Source organism: Danio rerio, chromosome 11 (assembly GCF_052040795.2).
Source record: "Danio rerio strain M-AB ecotype USA chromosome 11, GRCz13ab, whole genome shotgun sequence".
In the NCBI taxonomy this organism is placed as follows: domain Eukaryota; kingdom Metazoa; phylum Chordata; class Actinopteri; order Cypriniformes; family Danionidae; genus Danio; species Danio rerio.
This window is the reverse complement of record NC_141031.1, coordinates 43,008,641-43,030,000: the sequence shown is the minus strand read 5'-3', so window position 1 is coordinate 43,030,000 and position 21,360 is coordinate 43,008,641. Positions and strand designations below refer to the sequence as shown.

Genomic DNA, 21,360 nt, shown 5'->3' with positions numbered 1-21,360 from the left:
CTCCTAAAAATCATCAACAGCCTTTTTTTTTTCAATGTGTTTATGTGCGAGTTTGACAGAAAGCAGAAGTGATGACGGAGTAAACACAAGCCAAGTTTTCATTTCATAGGCAAAGTGTTTGTGTTTGTGCATTTCTGTCCCAGATAACGTCTCTTCCAGCTAGAAATCTACTTTTCTTTCTGTTTTCACACTCTTTATTTACCCTGCGTGCCTTCTGCTCCACAAACACACGTCTCTCTCTCTCTCGCTCTCTCTCCTTTATCTCTTTCTCTCTCTCTCTCTTCACCTCAGGCTCTTGTTCTTTAATGGCAAATTGAGACTCTGAGTCTGTGGTAATTACTCTCACAACAGAGAAAAGGTGCAAAAGAGACAGAAGAGACAGACGGGGCTGCTGGTGAATGCTGATATGACACACAATGTCACCTTGGCCTCTTGAGCTCCACACTGAGCCAGCAAGACGGAGAGATGCGAAATGATGAGGAGAAAGCGGAAAGTAATGGCTCCTGAGTGTGTGTTTGGGTGCTTTAATGTCCGTGTGTGTTGACAGAGGGAGTGTTTGCAGAGCTGTGCATTTAAAAGCTCTTGTTTAAAGAATATCAAACTTCTATTAAGACAGTCAAACAGGGTTAAAGAGATTGTATACACAATATTGCAATAATAAAGGAGTAACTTTTTTTCATTAACTCTCCTTTGGCTCGCCACAGCGGAATGAACCGCCAACTCATTAATTCATTTTCTTTTGGCTTAATCTCTATTTTAGAAGTCACCACAGTGGAATGAACCAACAACTCATTCATTTGTTCACTTTCTTTTGGCTTAGTATCTATTTCAGAGGCTACCATAGCGGAATGAACCGCCAACTCATTAATTTGTTCATTAATTTTCTATCTGCTGAGTCTCTATTCTTAGAGGTTACCACAGCAAAATGAACCACCAACTCAGTCATTCGTTCATTATTTTTTCTTCGGCTTAATCTCTTTTTCAGAGGTTAACACAGCGGAATAATGAATTTTATTTAGCTGACCTGACAGACAACATTACAATACATCAGCCCTATAAAACCGTAATAAATAAATAAATAAATAAAATAATTAACCAATTAATGAATAAATTAAAATAAATAAATAAAGTAATTAATTAAATAAACAAAAACAAATATAAATAAATAAATAAAACAATTAAACTAACACATTACTTAAAAATAAATAAATAATATAATTAAATAAAATAAAACAATTAACTAATAAACTGATAAAAAAATTCAATAATAAAATAAATAAATAAATAAATAAATAAATAAATAAATAAATAAAATGTAATATTATAATAAAATAAATTAACTAATAATTATTAAAACAAATAAATCAATAAAATAAACAAATAAAATAAAATAAAATAAAATAAAATAAACATTTTCCCTTGCATTTCTATTCTATTATAGAGCCAGATCTTTCCAGTCTCATCACATTCAACTTGCACGGCACGTTGAAAACTCAGCAAAAGTATCATTTCTTTTGCCGTGCTGCTGTAGATTTATCATTGCTGTAAATATATATATATCGGTTCAGGAAACAAACACTCTGTCAGCCACTGATTCGTAACCAGTTTGGTGATAATGCCAGACACTTGAGTTTAATCCTCAAAAGCTGGTCTCAGATCAGCGCTGTCAAGCATTTCTGTGTTGATTTTCATCTCACCCTCCCCTCCTTTCGGCTCCCAAGGTCATAGCACACCATAAAAGTTCATGCATTCAAAGCCTATTTTACTTCCATAACTTGACACTGCAAAGTGAAACAGAATATTTAACGAGAAAAAAGAAGGAATGGACTGTGACAAGGAGCAATATCATAAAAGAATTGGGTCAGATTAATGCAAGTTTGCTAAAACAACTCCTGGAAAACTAAGATAAGTGCTGCAAAGTAATATAAAGTCAATGAACACAATTGAATGTATTTGCATGAACAAAAAGAGTGATGCATGAGCAGTTCTGTTCACACGTCGAATTTTAAGTCGGTCATGAGTGATTCATTTGAATGAGTCCATCAAAACGTCAATGAATTTAACACCGCTCGGTTACTAATGAGATGTTTAATCAACAGTTGTGATCTCAAAGAAACAATTCACCCAAAACTTAAAATTCTGTCATCATTAATCCCCCCTTAACTTTTTTTTCAAATGTTTATGAGTTTCCTTCTTCTCTTAAGCTGAATACTAGTATCCCTATATATATATATATATATATATATATATATATATATATATATATATATATATATATATATATATATATATATATATATATTATGTGCTGTCATCATGGCAAAGATAAAAGAAATCAGTTGTTAAAGGTTCAGGACACCCTGGAGGACTTTTTTTATATTAACAGATGTGTGTGTGTTGAGCATCAGTTAAGACAATGTTAGCACCTGTCAGCTTTAATTGTGGGAAAATGTGGATAAATTTGAGCTTTTGTCAGCTAATTTCAGCTTACGGGTTTAAAATAATTTTTGGGGCGGGATCAAAATCTGTGACGTAGCGCAGTACTCGGCAGTACTGCAAGTGCAATGTTGACGTGTCGGTTTCTCATTATTATTCATAGCAGAGTTTTCTTATCCTATCAGAAGAGCCGGCTGCTTAATTATTCATGAGAGCACGTGCTTTCCGAAGGCAAGGCAGACCTGCCAGTTTCAAGCAAGCTGTGAGACACGGACCCACGGCACGCAGTAGCCGTTCATGAAGGGTCGTATGTGTTTGTTTCCATGATCCACGGGGTTTGTTGCATGTTTTTCCCCCGCGATCTTGTCAGGGCCGATCATACAGCAAAGCTGTGTGTGTGCTGCAAGCATTTTTGTCGGGAGAGCAATACGAGAATTAGAGAATGGCGGACGTTGACTTTTATCAGGAGTTCGTTCACATTCAGACACATCGCCGTGCTGCTGTGTTTACCTAAATCCTCTATATTACTAGCAGGGCTAATGGTTAAAATAGGCAGGTCAGGAGACCTGCTGCACTGAGTCTGCATTCAGATCTATAATTTAGACGTGGGGATCGAGGGAGAATCCTCATTTATAATGTTTACATGAACACACTAATCTTTATAATGATATAAATTGTGGTTATGTGTATGTGAAATTACGAATAACAAATGTAGCAGGGCATTAAATCACTGTTTATTTCTTTGCATTTTAACTTTGTGAACTGTAAACTCATGCGTCTCCTCACGGTTTGTGTCTCATTTTGTGAGCTAACTGACTACAAGTTATTCGCTCCCCTTCTCCCCTGCTGGCCACGCCCACTCCTGCCCTATGCTCGCGAAGCTCCACGCCAATCAATCATGCTTTTGAAAAAATTCTGAAGTAGACTTTAACCGAAAGTGGGGGGTGTCATGGCCCTTTAAAACAATAGAAATGTGTTGATAAAATATTCTTTTTGTTAAACAAAAATTGGGGCTAATATATATTACACACCATTTTGATGTTTAAAAAATAATGTTTAAATAAATGTTACATTTTTTAATGGTTGATAGTGTGAATGACTAATTTGTGCTGGGCTAATCAGTTACTCCATTAAACCAGTTTCTTTAGTTATCCCATAGTTACCATTAATAAGGATCAAAATAGGATCATTTTGACACTTGCCACTACGGGCTCTATTTTGACCATCCAGGTGCAAAGTGCAAAGCGCAGGGCGTAAACGCATTAAGAGTTTGTCTGAATCCACTTTTGCTATGTTAAGGATGGAAAAATTCACTTTGCGCCGCGGCGCATGGTCTAACAGGGTTGAGCTTATTCCCTAATGAGTTATAGGTGTGTTTTGTGAATAAACCGATCAGAGTCTCATCTCTTATTCCCTTTAAAAGTCAGTTGCGTCGTGCCCTGGTGCATTTGCTATTTACATGACGGAAAAACTGAATGCTTCACTAGCAAGAAAATAATTAAACAGAGCATCTGCAGCGCGGGAATGAGAGAAGAGCCTTCTCAAATAGCAATGCTACAATCAAAAGAAATATTGCTTAATTGGGCTAATAATTTTGACCTTAAAATGGTTTTAAAAACATTAAAAACTGTTTTCATTTAAGCTGATATAAAACAAGTAAGATCTTTTCCAGAAAAAAAAGGAAATACTTTGAAAATGTATGTATATATATATATATATATATATATATATATATATATATATATATATATATATATATATATATATATATATATATATATATATATATATATATATATATATATATATGATCTCACAGATGTAAAGTAAAAAGTTACTAGTTACTTTTCATTTCACACACACACACACACACACACACACACACACACACACACACACACACACACACACACACACACACACATACACACACATATATATATAAAAAAATAACTAGTAACTTTTTACTTGAGTAATTTTTTCATGATACTTTTTACTCTTACTCGAGTAACTTTTAAGATTGTTACTTTCACTGTTACTTGTGTACAGATTTCCGCAAGTACATGTACTTCTACTTGAGTATAGATTTTGAAACTCTACCCACCTCTGTGCTTGACGCATCGCGTGAGCCAGTTAAGCAGCCCGTGAGTGCCAGCACACAAGCATATCACGTATGCGAAAAAGTTCCTCAATGTTTTCATCAAAGTTGTTCACAATACTGGTCCATCCACAGAGTTTGTAATGTAGTCAAAAGTTTACAAATACAAGCGCAGCTGTTTAGATATCATTTCTGGTTAATGACGTCAGAATTTACCGGTATTTTGGAATGGATGTGTGAATAGTCTTTTCCGGAAAAATTCAACACAATCTCATGGCAATTGATAACTTTTTCATTTAGTGGCTAATTCGTACGAATTCGTACGATCTAATTTTGGTACGATCTGCATTTTAGTACGATTTGCTCACCCTCTAATGACGGTTGGGTTTAGGGGTGGGGTTAGGTGCCACGCCTCCTTTTTAAAATCGTACATTTTTGTTCGACTGAACTCGTACGAATTTGTACGAACTAGCAACTAAACTGGCAAAACGTAAAATACTTACGTTTTCTCGTGAGATCAGGCTGGAAAAATTCCATAATGTCCTCGCCTGTGTGCACTGCACTGTTTTAAATTTACCGGTAAAGTCGTTCTGGAAATTTTCCGGATATTTACCGGTAACACTGTGTGAGAGGGGCTATTGTGTTTACCATTTATTCAATATTTGCGAGGCAGTGGCGCAGTAGGTAGTGCTGTCGCCTCACAGCAAGAAGGTCGCTGGGTTGCTGGTTCGAACCTCGGCTCAGTTGGCGTTTCTGTGTGGAGTTTGCATGTTCTCCCTGCCTTCGCGTGGGTTTCCTCCGGGTTCTCCGGTTTCCCCCACAGTCCAAAGACATGCGGTACAGGTGAATTGGGTAGGCTAAATTGTCCATAGTGTATGAGTGTGTGGGAATGCGTGTGTGGATGTTTCCCAGAGATGGGTTGCGGCTGGAAGGGCATCCGCTGCGTAAAAACTTGCTGGATAAGTTGGCGGTTCATTCCGCTGTGGCGACCCCGGATTAATAAAGGGACTAAGCTGACAAGAAAATTAATGAATAATATTTGCTTCCAAAAAGAAAAAGAGATATAATAATTGTGACAAACAACGCAATGAGAGGACCATGGAAGCTTATTTCTGCCTAAAGAAACAAAATGGCAATTGTGTCATCTCACAGCTACCCGTTTAACTTTGCACTCTGAGGCAGTAACGAGCTTCTGCAGTTTAGAATAGGGACTAATTATAGTGGGCTTCCCTAATGCAAAAACAGCATGAGACACTGAAAGCATGAAGTGCAGAAATCTAATGTCCTTTATTACTGAGGGCTATTCCTGACCACAGACACATGACTGAAAGATGAAAAGCATCAACTGAGGTGTGTGTATGTGTGCGCGCGTTTGAGTGACCCGGTCAGGGTGTTTTATCTGTTGCTGCGGGTGATCTGTGACACATATGAGATGCTTTCAATTTTCTGCTGTGTGCTCCTCTGTTTTATGAGGCACTCTACAGGAACAGAAACCCCCCCCACATACACACTACAATCAAACACACACACATGAACATGAGCATGTACACGCACACAAGGAGCCATTGATATATATAGATTTAACTTATGAGTTCCTACAGGTATGTATATTTTTACTAATATAGGAACACCTGTTAGTTCACTAATATGAAAGCTTTTCATAAGATCATTATTATAACTCATTTCTCACAATTGTGTGAGAGCAAAAAAACAAAACAAAAAAAAAAACTGAGGATAAATAAAAATTCTGAAAAAAATGTAAGATTTAAATTTAAAATTGTGAGAAAAATAAAACAGTTCAAAACTTACAATTCAGAGAAAATAAGTCTGAATGTAAACTCAGAATTCAGAGATAAGAGCCCAAACTTTTAAGATTAAAGTTGAGAATTCTGAAAAATCTAAGTTACTTGTTTTGTTAATTTGAATTCTGAGGAAAAAAGACAAGATTGTGAGAGGTGAGATTAGAAAAAAAAATTATATATCTATATTTATTTATTTATAGTTTCACCTCGCAATTTTGTCTTTTTTCCCCCCTCAGAATTCAAATTGTATATATAAATATATAAATTATATAAATAATATATAAATGTAATTTATATATAAAAATAAATACAAAATATTTATGATATATAATAAATATAATATATAAATAAATAAAAAATAACAATATTATTAATAAAAAGCTAAATTGCAAGAGGTCAAATTAGAAAAAAATATATAATAAATTTAATTTATACATATAAAATAAATATAAAATGTTTTAATATATACAATAAATACAATATATAAATTAAGAAACAAAATAACTAAATTGCGAGAGGTGAAATATGAAAATAATATTTATAAAAACTAAATATATAACATAAAAAATAATACATAAATAAATATAAACAAAATTATATATATATATATATATATATATATATATATATATATATATATATATATATATATATATATATATATATATATATATATATATTATACATAAGTATAAAAAATATATAAATTAAGGAAATAAAAAATAAAATAATTAATAAACAAAAATTGTGAGAGGTGAAATAAGAAAATGATAAATAGCTAAATATAAACAAAATAGAAATATATAATATAATAACTATAATATATGTATTAATAAAAAATTTAACAAAACATTATTTGAAAGAGGTGAAAAAAGAAAATAATAAATGAATAAATAAATAAATAAATAAATAAAACAAAAAATATAATAATTAAATAAATAAAATATATAATTTAGGAAAATAAAAAGTAAAATAAATAAAAAAAATTGCGTGAAGTGAAATTAGAAAATAATAAATTAATATAACCAAAATAAAAATATGTAATATATATAATACATATTGTAATAAATATATAAATTAAGAAAATACAAAATTAAATTAAAATAATTAACAAAAAATTTATATTGAGACTTATTGGTTAGTCATTTAAATCAATATGAAAAAAATATGATATAAACAAATACAAATAAAATAATAAAAATACAATAAACAAACTAATAGTGAGATCCTAACTAAGAATTCAGAGAAAAAAGTCACAAGTTCAAGATTAAAACAAAATTAATAAACACTTCTAAAGACACATTTCTATCTTACAAAATAAAATTATATAAACCTAATAAAAACACAATGGAAATTCTTACAATGCCCTAATATAGTCAAATATATACAGCATATATGTGTATGTGAGAGTCTGTGTGTGTTTGTGCAGCGTCGGGTCTTCATCTTTCCTTTATTTCCTCACATAAATGTCAGGAGGGGGGTAACAGACCACAGCTGTGTTTTTATCTTTCCTATAGTTCAACAACAGAGATTTATCTTTGTTTTCTCTTCTCTCTATATGTGTGTGCGCATATGTGTGTGTGTGTGTGTGTGTGTGTGTGTGTGTGTGTGTGTGTGTGTGTGTGTGTGTGTGTTTGTGTGTGTGTGTGTGTGTGTGTGTTTGACGAGGCTGAGTGTTGAGATCAGGTCTTCATAATCCCTGTGTTTATCTCCTCACATAAATGTCAGGAAAAGAGCAGCAATGTTCGGTGTGCTCCTGATGTGAGGAGGTTTGTGTGTAAATGATACACTACATGTAAAGAGCTCTTTTCTAATTGCCTCTTTTCCTCTTTGACCTACAAGCCACCTGGCCTGTCCTTGAACCCACACAACACACGCACACCGTATCTCAACCACCCATAGAGAAATGATTACTTCTCACATGCCTCTGGGAATGTTGGGTCTGTTTCATTTACTGTATATGTGCCCAATGTTCCTCCTGAAGTCCCCAGGAGACGTGCAAGACGTATAAGAGATAGAAAAGGAATGCAGAGAGCAATAGGATTGAATCTGAGCACAGTCTGAAGGAGGCACACATAGGGTTAATACTTTGTTTCTTATATTTTAAAAGAAAAATATTTCAATAAATTCTCGGTAATAAAAAAACTCTTTTCTCTCTCTCTCCGAATTTTTAGTTAGGATCTCACTATTATTTTATTTTATTTTATTTTATTTTATTTTATTTTATTTTATTTTATTTTATTTTATTTTATAAATTTTTTTCATTTATTCATATTTATTTTTTGTTTTCTAATTTCACCTCTCTCAATTGTATTTTTTTTGTTAATTATTATATTTTTATGCTTTTAATTAATTCATTTTATTTTATTTATTATATTCTATTATTTTAAATTTTTTTTATATTTATTTATTTTTTGTTTTCTAATTTCACCTCTTGCAATTTAGTTTTTGGTAATTATTTAGTATAGTTTTATTTATTATATTTCTTTATTCTTTAATTTTGTTCATATATTAGTTTCTAATTTCACCTCTCTCAATTTAGTTTTGTTAATTAATTTATTTCGGATGTTTTTAATTTATATATTATATTCATTATATTTTATTTATTATTTTTATTTTGTTTACATTTGTTTTTTATATTGTAATTTCACCTCCTGCAAATGAGTTTTTTGTTATTTTATTTTTGTTTTATTTAATGTATTTATTAAAAATATATATATTTTATTTATTTTTAGTTTTCTAATTTCACCTCTCACAATTTAGTTTTTTGTTAAATATTTTACCGTTTACGTTTTTAATTTATATATTTATAAATTGTGCTATTGAATTATTCACATGAGAAGCTTGCGATTAATCTTTCTTTCTTGCACAGATGAGTGACACTTCATTATTTTGCTTATTAAATAAAAATGCATAAAATGCAAAAAAATGCTTATAAAATGCATTTTATAAAAATGTTTTAATACCAGCTACATTAATAGAAATAAAACTTTCTCTTCATTATAATAGTCCAGTTAAAATGTCCCTGAACTTTTAAAAATCATGTGGGAAATATTAGAAAAAATATTTATTAATTTTTTCTGCAGCTTAGTCCCTTTATTGATCAGGGGTCACCACAGCGGAATAAACCACCAGCTATTTTCACATATGTTTTACGAAGCGGAAGCCCTTCTAGCTGCAACTCAGTACTGGGAAACACCCATGCACACTCATTCACACATTACGGCTACTTTAGTTTAATCAATTCACCTAAAGCATGTGTTTGGACTGTGGGGGAAACCGGAGCACCCGGAGGAAACCCATGCCAACACGGGGAGAACATGCAAACTCCACACTGAAATGCCAACTGGCCCAGCCAGGACTCTAACCAGCAACCTTCGTGTTGTGAGGCGATTGTGCTACCTTCTGCGCCATCGTGACGACCTGTTTTTAACTTATACATTATATTTATTGAATTATTATTACTTATTTTTTTTATTTTGTTTTTAATTAGTTAGTTAATTAATTTATTTTTTTCTAATTTCACCCGACGCAATAGTTTTTATTTATTATGTTTTATTTATTATATTTATAAAAGCATTTATATTATATATATTTTTAGCTTTTGTTTTCTAATTTCAAGATACTAGTATTCAGCTTGAAGTGACATTTGAAGGCTTCACTAGGTTAATTATATTAAGAAGGCACGTTCAAAATTAAGTTTAGAAAATGATTAAATATAAATTATAATTATTTAAAATATTAAATTATATTAAATTTTAGAAAAATATTAAACAGGCTAATAATATTACCATATATTTTAAATATAATATAAAGCTTAACATCATTAGAATAATTTAAAATGCTTTTCTAACTGGCACAATATTAGTCACAATAGTTTCTTTTAAAAGTTACAAAAACACAGTAAAATGTCTGTGAACTTGTAAACATAATTTAGGAAATAAATAAAAAATATTTAACATTTTTATAATTTGTTTGAATAGATTAATAGTAACACAATCACATTCAAAGTCAAATTTATTTTTTAACACCATCTATAAAATATAAGCAATATAATTTTCATATATAATTCAACATAAATATATGTAGTTACATTGATTCTGAAACTGTTTGGATTATTTTTGATAGAATAATTTTACCCAGATTTAAACATGGTCACATATAAAACCCCTCTGTGTGTCATTTCCGTTACCACCATCACTACATAAGACATCCTCAACCAAAGATCTATAAATCCAGACCCCGCTGACAGTCAGAAAAGAGAATGAAAGAAACCCGGTGAGTGAAAGACGGCGATATATAAAAAGTGAAGGAAATAAAAAAGAATTAGAGAGCCATAAATCCAGCAGATGAAATAATAACTTGCGCACAAAAAGCCTAAACTGCTCTCCGAGGAGCCTGAGAACGAGACCCGGGAGTCCAGCTATACCATCCCTTCATTCCCATTTATTCATCCATCCGTCCGTCCCTCTGCGGGGCTAAAAGAGATCTGTGGTGTGAAGCGGGAGGGGGAAATATGGCTGACTCTGGGTGGTTTATTAGCCCCCGAGGCGGCACCGGGCCTGTCTTTGGAGAGATAAGAAATCCTATGCTTTTCATTCAGCCTCTCAGGGGGGTCTTCACCACATCCCACCCAAAAGCAGGACCAGCATTATCTAACGTAATAGCCCCCTTATCGGCGCTTGATTAATCGTAGCTGGAGGCAGGAAAAGAGGGTGGGGCTAAAGCATTCTATAGTGGGCAGTTGAAGGGGCGGAGCTTGTCAGCCACTGAGAGGGTGTGTGGAGATACAATTGAAGTCAAAATGATTCCCCCTCCTACATTCAATGACCTTCAGCATAGTCTCTTTATTCATCAGGGGTTGCCACAGCGGAATAAACCGCCAACTATTCATACACTTCAGCCAATTTAGTTTATTCAATTCACGTATATCGTATTTGTTTGGATTGTGGGGGAAATCAGGGCACCCAGAGGAATCCCATGCCAACACAGGGAGAACATGCAAACTCCACACAGAAATGCCAAGCCAGGACTCAAACCAGTGACCTTCTTGCTGTGAGGCAACAGTGCTAACCAATAAGCCAGCGTGTCTGTGTTTTCAAATATTTCCTAAATGATGTTTAACAGAGTAAGGAAATTTTTCACAGTGTTTCCTATAATATTTTTTCTTCTGAAGAAAGCCTTATGCTATGGTCAAACTAGAGTTTGAGGCCCCGTTTACACTAGTGCGTTTTAGTTTTAAAATGGCGTTTTAAAATGAAAACGATCAGCGCTCACACTAGTGTTTCACCCAGCGTTTTTGAACAGCTCTCCGTCAACACCAAACCACTGAAAACACACATCACGTGACCGCACACAAACACTGGCATGCACTGCAGCCTATATATTAACTAATAAAAAATGAATAAAAGTAAAAAAAGTTGTGATAACGAGAACATTTTTTATGTCAAAATCACGAGAAATTAAGTCGTGATCACGAGTAAATGAGTTATTTTGAGATCCCAAGAAAAAGAAGAGAAAAAAAAACTCAAATATTTTAATGCATGGCCTCTGAGGATTTCAGTAATTAATAGCCCCTTTAATCAATACATTTTTACGATTGTCTACGAGAAAAAAAAATAGATATGTATATACACAGATTCGATTCATATCGGATAAATTTCCACATATGAACAAGGCCTGAATCTGATTTGAGTAAATCGGAATCCTTGTGATTTGTTCCTGCTTACACGTACATGGGCCATATTCGATCTGTTTCACATGGGAGAAAAAAATTGAGCCACTTGAACAGTGCAGTGTAAATGCAGCCTTAGAAATAAGTTATTAAAACTATTATGTTTAGCAATGTGTTGAAAAAATCTTCTCTCCGTTAAACAGAAATCTGAAAAAAAAGCTCATAATTCAGCAGGGCTAATAATTCTGACTTCAAAAATGTGGCTGAGACAGAAAGCCAGTGGGAGTGGTCAGTGGGATTGATGTTTGGACTGGAGAATCACGAAGGGTTTAATGATGCTTGGACTCCAGAGAGGACTGGCAGCGCCGCACACACGCTTGGCAAGCTCAGGGGCGTAAACAGCACTAGAGCTCTGGTCACTAAATCTAAGCAAGCGGCTGCATCGGGCAGCCAAGTAACACCTGTTTGGAGCCGCTCGGATCATTTGCTGTCCGAGCTGCATGTAAATTTCACAGCCTGGGCTTCTTTGTGATTCTGTGTCCAGCGGGAAGCATCTGTGGAGAGCAGTGGGTCGTGACCTCTCAGTCGCTAGCATGAAAACACGTTTATAAGATGGTCACGTAGAGCCCCGCATCATGACAGAATCCATCCTTACTGAGGACTCAGGAACAGCTGAAGTCAGAATTATTAGCCCTCCAGAAGTATTAGCCCCCCTGTGTATTTTTGTTTAATGGAAAGAAGGTTTTTCAACACATTTTTAAACATAACAGTTTTAATAACTCATTTCTAATAACTGATTTATTTCATCTTTGCCATGATGACAGCACATAATATTTGACTAGATATTTTTCAAAATACTAGTATTCAACTTTTAAAGGCTTAATTTGGTTAATTAGGCAGGTTAGGGTAATTAGGCAAGTCATTGTATGACAATGGTTTGTTCTGTAGACTATCGAAAAAAAAATATTGCTTAAGGGGCTTGTAATTTTGACCTTAAATGTTTTTGAAAAAATTTAAAAACTGCTTTTATTCTAGCCTAAATAAAACAAATAAGACTTTCTCCAGAAGAAAAATTAATAGGAAATACTGTGAGAAATTTCCTTAATCTGTAAAACATAATTTGGGAAATATCTGAAAAAGAAAACTGGAGGGTGAATCCTTTGGACTTCAACTACTGTAATTACTGCTTACATAAAGCGTAGTGCAAATATAAATACCCCTTTATTGACCATAGGCTGTTAAACAAACAGATATGGTAAAATGTGATGACATCAGTAATATGCAAATTGACGTATGATGTAATCTAGCGACTTTTAGCTACTTTTCAGGCAGAGATTAGCGCCTTTTCATTAAAAATAGTTGGCAACAGTAATCGTAACGTGAATTATTAGTATCGCGACAACCCTACTCCTCAGAAGCCTTCACTGTTATAAGTTTGCTTTTAGGTAAAGCAATAAAAACCTGGAGTCCTGGAAGTTGCACAGATGATTGCCAGGGAAAAAACCCTCTATTTTAAACCAGCCATTTTTATTTTTTGGCTGTATGCATCACAGTGTCTGTGCAAAGCCTGTAGGCGTGACGTCTGAGATGGAGACGACTATTCCCCTCTCTCTCTCTCAGTCGCTTTCATACATAATTTTATATGGATTGCATGGCTGAGCGTATCCTTGAGGCCCGTCCTTTCTCCGAGACACATGCTGTTCTGCAAAAACTGTGATCTTCTTTAACAGATTCGCCAGACGCGTCAGACCGAAACACGCTCATTCTCCCTGTAACACTTGCCTTTCATTGTTGGGCATCCAGAAACAGCGTCTGCGTCAATTCACCGGGTTTCCTTTTCAATACAGGGTGACTGACACGGTGTGTTTGGCTGAATGCGAGTGTGTGTGTAGGTTATGAACAAGGTGATGCTTTTGCTTTCTGCGACCTCTTCTAATTAGAGTGATTATGCGCTTTACTGGGCCGATGCACGCTGCCTGCCTGCTAGAGGTCAGGAGAAGAGATATTTATTTAGAAAAATGGCACCACTATAAACAGACTCGGGCTCTGCGTTTACCGTTTAACCTCTATAAACCTCAGTGCTCACTGACACACACTCAGATATGATCAGTGTGTTACACAGTGTGTGTAACGTGCATCAAATGTGTTTGTGTGCTGGGTTTAAAAATTAAAGCTTTTGTGTGGTTGTGTGTGTGTGTGTGTGACAATATATATATATATATATATATATATATATATATATATATATATATATATATATATATATATATATATATATTAGTGCTGTCAATCGATTACAAAAATTAACAAATTATTCAAACTTTTTTTTAGAAAATGTATTCTTTAATTGATTAAAGAATATTTAGACATTTGAACTAGAAACAATACAAAAAAACTTGTACCATCGCATTACGTCTGTCTGTTTGTCTTTGTGTGTGTGTTTTTGGGACATATCAGGACACAAATCTGTATAATGACACAGGTATTACAAAAACGAGGTGAAATATGAGGACACTGGTGGCGTCCTCATTTCTCAAAAAGCTTATAAATCACACAGGATGAGTTTGATCAAAGAGTAAAGCTGCACACAGTCTCCTGTGATGGTTGGGTTTAGGGGTAGGGTGGGCTGAGGGCAATGCAATATACAGTTTGGACAGTATAAAATGAATGGAAACCTATGTAATGTCCCCACTTTTAACAAAAGTGTGTGTGTGTGTGTGTGTATTCTAAAATAATTCCTCCACAAGGGACTGTGTGATTTTGTATGAGATCAATTAAATGAAGCTTATTGTTTGAAAAAGCGTTTGAGAGACAGACATGAATAGAAATGGAGGCTGAAAGTACTGCTGGATCGTCTGAGTGATAAAATTGTCTGATAAAGCACCAAAGCTTTCCAGAAAAACTAACAAAGTGCTTGAGGGAGGCTAAATATATTTTCTTTCACTCCATGCCTCCTTCTTCATCTCTCTCTCTCAAACACAGGCTTCGTCACAAATAATTAGTAGTGTTTGTTAAGACAAGTATCTCTTCTCTTTTAGTACTGCTCATATTTCAGGGTTATGATCTGAATAAACTCAAATCCAGAGTATTACACTTAAAAATAATTATTCAACCTGGCAACATCCTTGTAACCTCATAACAGCATACTCAAAGCTACTTAAAAACACTTTAGTTTTAAAAGAGCCATGAACCGAGAAATCAAAATTCACTCAATCTTTTGACAAAATAATAATAATAAAAAAAAAACAGTTTAGGGGACATGGTGACTCAGTGGTTTCAGTGGTTTCCACCACAGTCCAAAGACATGTGCTATAGGTGAGTTGGATGAATTAAATTGGCCGTAGGGTATGAGTGTGTGTGTCATTGCGAGAGTGTATGGGTGTTTCGTAGTACTGGTTTGCAGATGGAAGGGCATCCACTGTGTAAAACATATGCTGGAATAGTAGGCGGTTCATTCTGCTGTGGTGACCTCAGATAAATAAGGGACTAAGCCGAAGGAAAATAAATGAATGTATGAATGTTTTTACGATACAGAACTCAAACCTTTATTGCTAGTCTAATACAAACTACACTGTTAAAAATTGTCCCGTTAAAAAACAGTAAGTTACTGGCAGCACAGTTGCCAGCAAGTTACTGTTAAATTAACAGCATCTAGCTGTAGTTGAAATTTACAGGTTGTTCCTGTTTTTAGAAAATACAGCATAAAGCTGTTATTTACTACATTAACAGTAATTTAATGTCAAAATTAACGGTTAATTAATGTTTATTTGAATTTTTAACTGTAAACTACAAATATGTTATCCTGAGAAATGAACTGCTAAGAAAATGGGTATATATACATTTTTTATTTGTTATAAAAACACAGTTTAATACAATGCACACATATAGCCTTATTGGAAACATAAAAAAATGCGGTGTAACTTTAACTTTTATTACATCTTATTACACTTCAAAATTATTATTACACTTATTATATTTCAAAATGAGTGGCTATGGAAAACCAAGTAGATTTACTCCAACAATTACTACTCTGAAAACTTCTGAGTGAATTACAGAATTAGTCATTAGGAAATAAAAAAGAATGCAATGAACAGTTTAGGTATTCAAGAACATACACCTGAAAAATTACGCGACTAACACAATAAAATGAGTGCCATTAGTGAAGAGGATGTGTAAGGTGTGTGTGTGTGTGTGTGGGGACACTTATATGACATCCAACTCAAAGTCCATTAGCTTCTTTAAGTAAACTGGCAACCTTAGTGTTGACTGAATTCATTTTGTGGGTGACCTTCCCCATTCCCTTCGATAGGATGTGTCCACTCTTGGAGCCTTAGGGTTTACCAATGAAGCTCCTAAAAAAGTGCACACATTCAGAATTAGTGTGGGTTAAAGTTTATACAATAATAATGTGAAGAGAAATAAATATATGAATTTAAGCGTCTAACCTCTGAATTAATTCCAATGTGCATGCAGCCTCAGCTTGGTTCTCCACATCGAAAATGTCGTAAGTTGAAAACACAGCAGCTATACCAGACAGAAAACTTGGCTGGATGCTCTCTCAGATTATTTGCCCCTCAAAACTGATCATCCATTTATGAATGTAGCTTCCTGTTTTTTTTCCTAAAACATCTAAAAGAAAAAAACAATGTCAGCAGTCACATGAAATTATATTTTCTACTGCCTATTTGAAAATATATGTGAGGGAAGCTGACATAATTTTACTTAGTCTCAAAGCCCTGTTCTTTTAACACAATAAATGCATTAGAAAATGTTGATTGTGGACAGCCACTGAAATCAACGTGTATATACTGTGTATTGTGAAATTGTCACTGCAATGTTTGTGATTTATTTAACTTAATATTTATGATCAACATAGCTGATGTGTTAAACAACTAAAATTGAGTAATTTAGTGAATTTAATATAATGTTTTCCAAAGGTGAATGAAAGCTTGGGTAAAATATGACAGAACATTTATTTTATGTATTTGTGTATTTTGTTTTGTTTAAAAGAATTTACCATGTTTGCTAAAATACAGAGAAAACACCTTTAGTTGCATAAGTAATAAAATACAGTTCTAAACATACCAAAAAGTATCAGTCAAGGAATTGCAGGTAGTTCAAGGGTCTTTTCTACATCAGGTACAGTAGAAGATGCCTAAGACAAGAATTACAATGATGAGGAAAGAGACAAAATTAACAACCATAATGTATGCATAGCATTTTTTAATTGTATTTTCAGTTATTAGGACAATAATACCATATAGACAATAATAATAACTTTACCATGTTATCATGTTTCATTAAACTCACCTTGTAATCAGAAATCAATATCTGTATCAGAAATCCAGCTCCACTCTATGATGCAGTTAGCATGTTCACATGTTCACAGGTTCAGCGCTGAAAAGGACATACTGTATAAAACAGTTTATCGTGGTGATTAGCCAATTGTACTCGACAAAGTAGCATTACAATACAAACCAACAACAGTAACATTTTTAAACACAGCATTAGGGGAAAAATGTTTTATCAAAGCCTACATTGAAACCATATTAGGTAGCTCTTAAAAGCTAAAGCTAAAATTAACTATAAGATGACAATCTTTTCATCATGCTACCTAAATCAATACTACTTTGTTGCTACATATGTTTAAATACTGACTTTGTAGATACGCTTATAGCCTATATCATTTTTAATTATCATAGTCTGACTTACCATGTAATCAGGAAATATCTGTGTCAGAAATCCAGTTCCACTCAATGCAGATGCAGTTTGCACATTGACACTGATATAGAACTAAAATAGATGTAAAAAAGTTACAATATCAGCATCCAGTTAGCCTATGTGCAATCACAAATGTGTATTTTGTGTAAAATTAGCTAAATAAAGGTGCACTCACCGAGTAAGTCAAAGTTAAAAGAAGCATGAAAATCCACATGTAATGGCTGACGTCTTCTGTTCAAAAAATACTGTTGATTGCTGTTTTTTTACATTGGTGTGATAAAAACAGTAAAATAATGTTAAATTTCGTCTACGTCATTTCAAAAACCGTAAAAAAACAGCAACATACTGCTTTTGACAATAACAGGATTATACTGTTAAAATTTTGCCGTAAATTAACAGCAATTTTTAACAGTGTATCTTTATAACTGTCAGCCAATCATTAGCTCCTTGTCGACAATTGGCCACGTCTATTCAAATGGTGTGTTTTAATGATGGGGAGCAAGACAGGACAGATAATAGCCTATTACTTCTAAACTATCATGTTATTGATGTAAATATCTAAAGAACATTATAAATGTATTGTAGAAAATAGTAAATTTACATACATTTTACAAATTTCAATCTGCCCTTAAACTTGCAATTAAAAAGTGATTGATACATACAAATTCATACATGCAGTAGCACATTTAAAGGGGTCCTATTATGTCATTTTTTGCAGAATGTAAAATCAGTCTTTAGTGTATCCAGAATATTTTAGCCAAGTTTCAGCTCAAAATAGTTATCTGATCATTTTTAACATCCTGTTGAAAATGTCAGTTTCTGGATCAGAGTGAATTTTAGCTGCCTTTAAATGCAAATGAGCTGTTTCACTACGTACACTGATCAGACATGCTCACTAATCCATAAAGTTGGTGTTTTGGATCCTGGTTTAACTTAAAAAATAATAATAATAAAACAATAAATAAATAAATAAATACATACATAAAAATAAAAAGGCTGATGAATTTACACCACAAAAACATGGCTCTGTATACACAGCCTGATCTCACGGGGAAACATAAGTATTTTACGTTATGTCAGTTTATTATTATTAATATTATTATTATTAATAATAATAATAATAATAACAATAATAATAATAATAATAATAATAATCGTAATACAATAATGATAATAACAATAAAAATAATAATAATAATAATAATCGTAATAATAATAATAATAATAATAATAATAATAATAATGATAATAACAATAACAACAACAATAATAATAATAATAATAATAATAATAATAATAATAATAATAATAATAATAGTAATAATAATAATAATGATAATGAAAGACTTGATGTGTTTACGCCACACCAATATGGCTGTGTACACACTATTTATACACGTTTCTTTCCAAACAGCTTCCAAAAATTAATATTTTATCACATACAATTTAACATATTATATAATAAATAACTTTGTTTCTTATATAAATAGGAGATTAATAAGGATATGAACTAATAATAATAATAATAATAATAATAATAATAATAATAATAATAATTACTTAATAAGTTTACACCTGTTATGTTCACCAGCGATCAAACCACCAGAGGTTGCTGGTAAACACTCACATCCACATGAACTACAAATCTGCTTCTAAATGGACTACATAACCAGTCATGCTCCACACACACAACCGGTTCCAAATCCTGACTAATTGCATACACACAGCTGATGCTGCCCATGTACTGATTACACACCCATATATACAGCTCACAGTGAAACCCTCAGGGCTGAGTCTTGTTATCTGTCACAGTGACATTACAACGCATTTCCTTTGTCTGCCTTGTTTTGATCCTTGCCTTGTTTATTTATTAAATTCTGTTTGCTGCTTGCCTCTGACCATCTGCCTGATATTTTGACTTTGACTCTGGATTGCCCTCATACATTTGTTTGCCCCTGTATTGACCACTGCTTGCCTGACGATTCTAATAAACCTGCACGTGGATCCAAACTTCTGTTGTCGTTACAACACCACTTTCTCCAAACAGCTTCCAAATTTGACTTTGCATGATAGGTTCCCTTTAAATATGTAATACATTTTATATAATAATCTAATTTGTCATTAAGAAGCACTATAGAGGTCAGGTTGTACTATCACACCAAATGCTCATGTTCCCCATTACAGGCTTTGGCCTAAATCCTTTGTGAACTCCTAATGCCACTTCAAAAAGGCGCGCGGGCGAGAACACTGTCTGCCACACGATACTGACGGCTACAGATGAAGAAAGAGAGAGAGAAGGCCTTGTTTGATCTGCTCCTCTTCTTCTCTATTTCTGTCTCTCGTTCTGTCTGTTCCCAAACACTCGGCAGTCCCAGAGAGAGAAGGAAGAGGAGGGGAAACACAGGCACGCACATGCTGTACCCAACATCCCATACAATATTGATGACGCTATCCTGAAGTGAACTCCACCTCTTAAAAGGAAAGATGACTGAAGGTCACGACATCCCCACTCTGAGCTCATGTTTGTCTGAGCGGATCTGACATGCTCACACGGAACACTCCACTCAAGCCTCTGCACCGCTGTGCTGGAAAAAAAACCTAGCCAAACCAACAAAATGTTGACATTTGAACTTTCCGGACCGCAGATGCTGAATAGAAACTTTCAGAAACAGGCTAAACGCAGTCTTACTTATAGATATGTATAACCGCCCACTTTGAGTTGCAGTGAAGATTTATTTGCAATATAGTTATTGTATTGACAAAATAATACACTGTACTAAGCTTATGAAAATGGTGGCATGGTGGTTTAGTGCAAGTGGTTCTTAAAGTGGGGGTCGGAACCAAGCGGCAACCTCCCGCTCTCCCTCAGGAAGCCAATACGGAAGTAACTAAAACTGCAATTCATCCGAAATTCTGCTAGTCGTGGCCGCTCCTGGCTCCAAAACAGAGCAAATTTTAATTGAGCCCACTGTTAGAAAGGCCAACTTTACAGCAGAAAAAAAGGTGTTTACAGCCTGGTACAAAAAAAGATTTTGGTTAATACAGCTAATAATACCCTTCATGACAACTGTGAGGGGGGTGAATTTTTTTATAACTCATCCGTTTCCTTTATATTAAGTTATATTAAGTTTGCATAATTAAGGGAGTGGCCACTTGAGTGACAGTTAGGTCTCGCTGGTCGCCGTCACGTCACCTCTGCAGATTAGCCACTGAACTCGGCATATTTATCGTATTTCTGTGTTGTTTTATGTGGCTTTACACAGTCAACTGCCTTTTGGACTTGTTTCCTACAATTATTGGATGGCATGGCATGCTGAGGGCACTTAATTGTGCTCACAAACCATTCACGTGGCCTCCGTTTCCCATGTGAGTAAAGTTATATACTTATATACCATCTCTATACATGTATTTGTTTTATTTAAGATCATTTATCGTTTATATTTATATTTAGAGCTGTAATGCACTCCAGAATCTGTCAGATTGATTAGCTGTAGGCTCTAGAACAGTCATCTGAAGCGTTGTCATACAGTGTTATGCTGGATTTCATCAATAGTCTTACATTAACTATCACAGACTATATCTGAAGTGTTTGGAAGTAATTCGCATTTTCCTCCTGTTTAAAACGTCAT

The 21,360-nt window shown here is 33.8% G+C and overlaps 1 protein-coding gene and 1 long non-coding RNA gene across 51 annotated transcripts in view; both read right to left on the bottom strand.

Moving 5' to 3' along the window:
- The window catches only part of camta1b (calmodulin binding transcription activator 1b), a 698,990-nt gene that overhangs the window by 160,556 nt on the left and 517,074 nt on the right, over positions 1 to 21,360 (bottom strand). The window lies entirely within an intron of this gene.
- Positions 14,340 to 18,145, bottom strand: LOC147841886 (uncharacterized). Its single transcript, XR_015502998.1, has 6 exons — positions 17,907 to 18,145; positions 17,723 to 17,803; positions 17,321 to 17,421; positions 17,096 to 17,165; positions 16,456 to 16,639; positions 14,340 to 16,362 (listed from the first exon to the last, which is right to left on the bottom strand). It is a non-coding gene; the product is annotated as an uncharacterized LOC147841886 (long non-coding RNA).